Raw genomic sequence first — 6,756 nt, 5'->3', positions numbered from 1 at the left:
ATAAGTACATACATACATACATACATGTATAACTACTGCTCCAGAAGAGTGAGACCCTGTCTCAATACATACATGCATGCATACATACATACATATATACATACATACATACACACATACATACAAGTATAACTTTACTGTTCCAGAAGTCAGAGGGACTGAAATGGGTTGCATTCATTTTAGAGGCTCTAGGGGAGAATTTGTTTCCATGCCTTTCCCAGTTTCTAGAGGCTGCTCCCATTCCTTCACTCATCAGCCCCTTTCACTCATTACTCCTAACTTTGCTTTCATCATATCTCCTCTGACTCTGAGTCTTCTTCCCCTCTTTAATTTGTAAGAACTCCTTGGACCCACCTGGATAATTCAGAATAATCTTTTCATCTCAGGATTCCTAATCACCTTTGCAAAGTCCCTTTTGCCATGTGAGGTAACATTTTCATAGGCTCTGAGGGTTAGGGCATGAACATCTCTCGGTGGGGGGCACTGTCCTGCCTTCTCCACTGGTATCCAGATGCTGGATGGGTTTTGCCTCCAAGGAGCTGGGTCTTCCAGGATGACAGGAATGGTTTCTCATGATTCGGGACCCTGACTTTCCCGTTAGGCCACAATGCTACAAAAGCTGGTCAGTTTACAGCTCCCCAGAGCTGGGGGCTGCCTCCAGGGCTGGGGGCTGCCTGCAGACCTGACATTCCCCATGGTCAAGCAGCCATTATACTTGTTGAGGTGGTATTTGCCATTGCAGGAATCCCGATCTGGAGATATGGCTGCTGAGAGTATCTAGTACCCTACAGAGGAAGCTCTCAGTGGAGAGGTGGGAGACCTGCGTAGGAAGCAGAGAAGACAAAGTGGTGGGGGCTTCCCTAATGTTGCCTCAGCTGAGAATCCCTGGCAGCTAGTTATTATCACACAGAGAAAGACAGAAAGAGGTGGACAATGGGTAAAAAGGAAACACCACCTTTCCATATTATTGCATCCCCTGAAGGTTGTACATCACATCACCCCCTGGGTCCCAGAGAATCCTACACTAACTTGATTCTGTACCTCTGAGTAGGGTGGGGTTCTGACCTTAGGAACTGACTATAAGAACAGTGGAAAATAAAGCTAGTAGTGTTTCAACTTACCTAGTTGGTAATTTCTTTCTTGCTTTCTAGTTTGGGATGTGGCTTGGGTACATGAAAGCAGAGTCCAGGATCTTCTGATGGAAATTTGCCTTATGATTTGTGATAATAATCTGATGGGAGGAGTACACTTCCCTGTGCCACCAGTGTTGAACTTGACCATGAGACTTGCTTTAGCCAATGGGATGTTAGCACATGTGATGCAAGCAGAGGCTTGAAACGTGCTTGTGGGGCTGGGCTTGCCTTCCAGTCTTTTGCCCTGAAAAGAACATGGTCCAAGGAAGATGAGTGACAGATGGAGCAGACCCAGACCAACCTGCAGGCCTGAGCCCAGCCTAGATCAACTGAACTCCATCTGACCTGCGGATATGTGAGAGAGAAATAGATGCTTACGATAATAAGCCTTTGTGTTCCGGGGTTGTTTTGTTACATAGAAGTATGACAGCCACAGTGACTGAGGCACGATCTCAGGAGTTGAAGCCTATTGCTTATGGACAAGGTTAAGGGATCAATTTCTGCTTTCTGCTCTTTCAATTTATACTGCTGAAACCAACACTGATTTGTCCCTCTGGTCACCGAAAAGACAGGTAAAAACATGGGGATAGATGCAACACCAAAAGCATGATCCACAAAAGAAAAAAAAAAAGATAAATTGTACCTCTTTAAAATCAAAAACTCTGCTCTGCCCAAGACACTATTAAGAAAATAGAAACATGGCTGAGCCCGGTGGCTCACGCCTGTAATCCCAGAACTTTGGGAGGTCAAGGCAGGTGGATCACAGGAGGTCAGGAATTCAAGACCAGCCTGGCCAACATGGTAAAACCCTGTCTCAATTAAAAATACAAAATTAGCCAGGCGTAGTGGCAGGTGCCTGTAATCCCAACTACTGGGGAGGCTGAGGCAGGAGAATCACTTGAACCCAGGAGGCGGAGGTTGCAGTGAGCACACCATTGCACTCCAGTCTGGGTGACAAGAGCAAACCTCTGTCTTAAAAAAAAGAAAAGAAAAGAAAACCATGATCCCCAAGCTTGTAAAAAGTATTTGCAAAAAATATCTCTGATGAAGGATTGGTATCCACAATATATATGAACAACTCTTAAAACCCAACAATTGAAAAAAAGTATCTGCTAAAATAGCTAAGATTCAAAACACTGATGACACCAAATGCTGATGAGGATGTGGAGCAACAGGAACTATCATTCATTGCTGGTGGGAATGCACAATGGTACAGCCACTTTGGAAGGTATTTGGCAGTTTATTACCAAACTAAGCATAACCTACCACACAATCCAGCAATTGTGCTCCCATATGAGTTGAAAACTTATATCTACACACACAAAAAAAATGGCACATGGATATTTATAGCAGCTTTATTCATAAATCCCAAAACTTGGAAACAATCAAGATGTCCTCCAATAGGTGAATGGATAAACAAATTGTGGTATATTCATATAATGGGATATTATTCAGCACTAAGAAAAAAGAGCTGACCAGGTGCAGGTGCAGTAGCTCACACCTGTAATCCCAGCACTTTGGGAGGCTAAGGTGGGAGGATTGTTTGAGCCCAGAAGTTTGAGACCAGCTTGGGCAACAAGTGGGACCCCTCCATATCTACAAAGAGTTAAAAATTTAGGTGGTTGTGGTGGCACGCAGCTGTCGTCCCAGCTACACAGGAGGCTGAGGAAGGAGGATCACCTGAGCTCAGCAGATTGAGGCTGCAGTGAGCCGTGACTGTGCCACTGCACTCCAGCCTCAGCAAGACAGCAGTACCCTGTCCCAATAAATAAATAAATAAATAAATAAATAAATAAATAAATAATTTTGGCCGGGCATGGTGGTTCACGTCTGTAATCCCAACACTTTGGGAAGCCAAGGCAGGTGGATCACTTGAACCCAGGAGTTTGAGACCAGCCTTGGTAAGATGGTGAAACCCTGTATCTACAAAAAATACAAAAATTGGCCAGGCATGGTGGCGGGTGCCTGTAGTCCTAGCTACTCAGGAGGCTGAGGTAGGAGAACTACCCAGGAGGTCTAGGCTGCAGTGAGCCGTGATTGTACCACTGCACTCCAGCCTGGGTGATAGAATGAGACCCTGTCTCAAAATAAATAAATAGCCAGGCACGGCCGGGCGCGGTGGCTCAAGCCTGTAATCCCAGCACTTTGGGAGGCCGAGACAGGCGGATCGCGAGGTCAGGAGATCGAGACCATCTTGGCTAACACGGTGAAACCCCGTCTCTACTAAAAAATACACAAAACTAGCCGGGCGAGGTGGTGGGCGCCTGTAGTCCCAGCTACTTGGGAGGCTGAGGCAGGAGAATGGCCTAAACCCGGGAGGCGGAGCGTGCAGTGAGCTGAGATCCGGCCACTGCACTCCAGCCTGGGCGACAGAGTGAGACTCTGTCTCAAAAAAAAAAAAAAAAATAGCCAGGCACAGTGGCTCACACTTATAATCCCAGCACTTTGGGAGGCTGAGATGGGTGGATCACTTGAGGCCAGGAATTTGATACCAGCCTGGCCATCATGGCGAAACCCTATCTCTACTAAAAATACAAAAAAATCAGCCAGACTTGGTGGCAAACACCTGTAGTCCCAGCTACTGGGGAGGCTGAGGCAAAAGGATCACTTGAACCTGGGAGGCAGAAGTTGCAGTGAGCCGAGATTGCGCCACTGCACTCCAGCCTGGGTGACAGAGTGAAACGCTGTCTCAAAAAGAAAATTTAAAAATAAATAAATAGGCTGGGAGTGGTGGCTCACACCTGTAATCCCAGCACTTTGGGAGGCCGAGGCAGGTGGATCACTTGAGGTCAACAATTAGAGACTAGCCTGGCCAACATGGTGAAACTCTGTCTCTGCTAAAAACACCAAAATTAGCCTGGTGTGGTGGCAGGTGCCTGTAACCCCAGCTACTCAGGAGACTGAGACAGGAGAATCACTTGAACCTGAGAAGTGGAGGTTGCAGTGAGCCGAGATCGTGCCACAGCACTCCAGCCTGGGCAACAAAGAGCAAAACTAGAAAGAAAGAAAGCAAGAAAGCAAGAAAGAAAGAGAGAAAAAAGGAAGGAAAGGAGGGAGGGAGGAAGGAAAGAGAGTGTGAGAGAGAGAAGGAAAAGAAATTTTTAAAAAAGTGCTATCCAGCCATGAAAAGACATTCAGGAAGCTTAAATATATATTGCTAAGAAAGAATCCAATCTGAAAAGATTTCATACTATATGATTCCAACTATATGACATTCTGGAAAAGCAAAACTATGGAGGCAGTAATAAAGTCAGTTGTTGCCAGGGGTCTGGCAGTGGGAGGGAGAGAGAGATGAATAGGTGGAACACAGGATTTTTAGGGCACAACCACCATATCAGCCTGGACAATCTTCCTCTAGACTCTTACCTCCAAGGGTGCAGCATGCACTGCCAGTGCCCCACTCGTATCTCTTAGAGTAGGGTGGACTTTTCAGGGGTCATTATCCTGCGTCACTGTTTCTGAGGACTTTTTCCCTAAAACTGCAAAAAGCTTCAGCTGCCAGTGTTCCCAGAAGGCTGAAAGTGCCAAGGAATTAACACCCTCTGGGAACAGTACTCAGCTAATGACTTCCAGGAGTTGGTGTATAAACAGCCTTGCTCCCTTGCCCCTCAGTGGGGTAACTCCAAGGTGTGTGGTTTGCATCATTTCCCAGAGCTGCTCCATAGGATTAAGCTTCAGTTGCCCACAATGGTAACTTGCTTGACAAATAGGCTTTCCCAGTATAGTACCAACATGAATGTGGGTTGATAGTTTTGGTTATATTCAGGAATAGGATGAAAGTGAAATAAAGAAGACATATATCAGAACTTGACTTAGTCAATGATATGAGCAAATTCTTTGCTGATCAGGGAAAGACTTTCAAATAAAGTCATATTTTTGTGCTAGTTACAAGGTAACAGCTATAGACACTGCCCACCATTAAATTTAATCTGCAATATTAACATTTTTTCTCCATCACTTTAAGTCTAGACCAGGGTTTGGCAAACTATGGCAAACTACACTTTATTGGAACACAGTCATGTCTATTATTTATGTAACGTTTGTGGCTGCTTTTGTACTAAGATGGCAGAGTTGAGTAGTTGTAACAAAACCGTATGATTGGCAAAGTCCAAAATATTTACTAATCTGGCCCTTTACAGAAAAAAATGTTGCCAGCAAAACAAAAATTCAAGCCCCGATTGGTAGCACTTCTTGATTTTTGTGGTGTCAACATTCCCACCATGGTGAATTTCAAGCTACCAACCAGAGCTGCATGATGATTTTCATGGGCACTTTTGCCTTTGTGGAACATTTCCTCCATAACATATATATATATGTTACATATATATGTTACATATATATAAAAATTATATATATTTTATATTTATAAATAGAAATAATATATAGTTATGTACTTATATTAAATATAGATAATAGTTTACAGCTGCAGTGTTTCCATATCTTGGCTATTATGAATAATGCTGCAATAAATATGGGGGTGCAGACATTGATTTCATTCCCTTTTGGATATATATTCAGAAGTGGGATTGCTGCAACATATGGTAGTTCTATTGTTAATTTCAATTTTGATGAACATTCATACTGTTTTCCATAGTGACCGTACCAATTTACACCCCTACCAACTGTGCACAAGAGTTCCCTTTTCTCCACATCCTTGCCAATACTTACTGTGTGTCATTTTGATAATAACAGTTCTAAGAGGTGTGAAATGACTGCTCATTGCGGTTTCAATTGACATTTCCCTGATGATTAAGGATGTTGAGCACCTTTCCATTTACCTGCTGGCCATTTGTCTGTCTCCTGAGAAATGTCTGCTTAGATCTCTTGCCCATTTTTAAACCAGGTTATTCGGGAGTTTTTGCTATTGAGTTGTTTAAGCTCCTTATATATTTTGGATATTAACCCCTTATCAGATCGTTTTTGATTGGTAAATATTTTCTTTAGCTCTGGCGGTCACCTTTTTACTCTCTTGTTTCTTTTGCTGTGCAGAGCTTTTAAGTTTGATGCAATCTCACCTGTCTATTTTTCCTTTTGTTTCCTGTGCTTTTAGTGACATATCCAAAAAATCATTGCCCAAGCCAATGTCAAGTTTCCCCATGTCTTCTTCTAGTAGCTTTACAGTTTCTGGCCCTATAAGTCTGTAATCCATTTTGAATTGATTTTTGTATATAGTATGAGATAAAGGTCCAATTTCATTCTTTTCCATATGGATATTCATTTTCAGGGATGATGAAAATGTTCTGGAGATGGAGGATGGTAATGACTGGCAACATTGTGAACGTAGTTGATGTCACTGAATTGTGCACTTAAAAATGATTAAAATAGTCAATATTTTGTTACGTATATTTTACAACAATGAAAAAAATTTAGGCCAGGTTCAGTGGCTCACACCTGTAATCCCAGCCCTTTGGGAGGCCAAGGCAGGCAGATCACTTGAGGTCAGGAGTTCTAGACCAACCTGGCCAACACAGCGAAACCCCATCTCTACTGAAAATACAAAAACTCAGCTGGGCTTGGTGGCATGCACCTGTAATCCCAGCTACTCAGGAGGCTGAAGCAAGATAATTGTTTGAATCCGGGAGTCAGAGGTTGCAGTGAGCCGAGATCATGCCACTGCACTCCA

The 6,756-nt window shown here is 43.5% G+C and overlaps 1 long non-coding RNA gene across 1 annotated transcript; it reads right to left on the bottom strand.

Moving 5' to 3' along the window:
* Positions 1 to 482: 482 nt before the first annotated feature.
* On the bottom strand, positions 483 to 6,527 carry LOC139358826 (uncharacterized). The gene is made up of 3 exons (XR_011614335.1): positions 6,149 to 6,527; positions 1,122 to 1,377; positions 483 to 820 (listed from the first exon to the last, which is right to left on the bottom strand). It is a non-coding gene; the product is annotated as an uncharacterized lncRNA (long non-coding RNA).
* Positions 6,528 to 6,756: the final 229 nt, after the last annotated feature.

Source organism: Macaca nemestrina, chromosome 15 (assembly GCF_043159975.1).
Source record: "Macaca nemestrina isolate mMacNem1 chromosome 15, mMacNem.hap1, whole genome shotgun sequence".
In the NCBI taxonomy this organism is placed as follows: Eukaryota; Metazoa; Chordata; class Mammalia; order Primates; family Cercopithecidae; genus Macaca; species Macaca nemestrina.
This window is presented reverse-complemented; position numbering and strand designations above follow the sequence as displayed.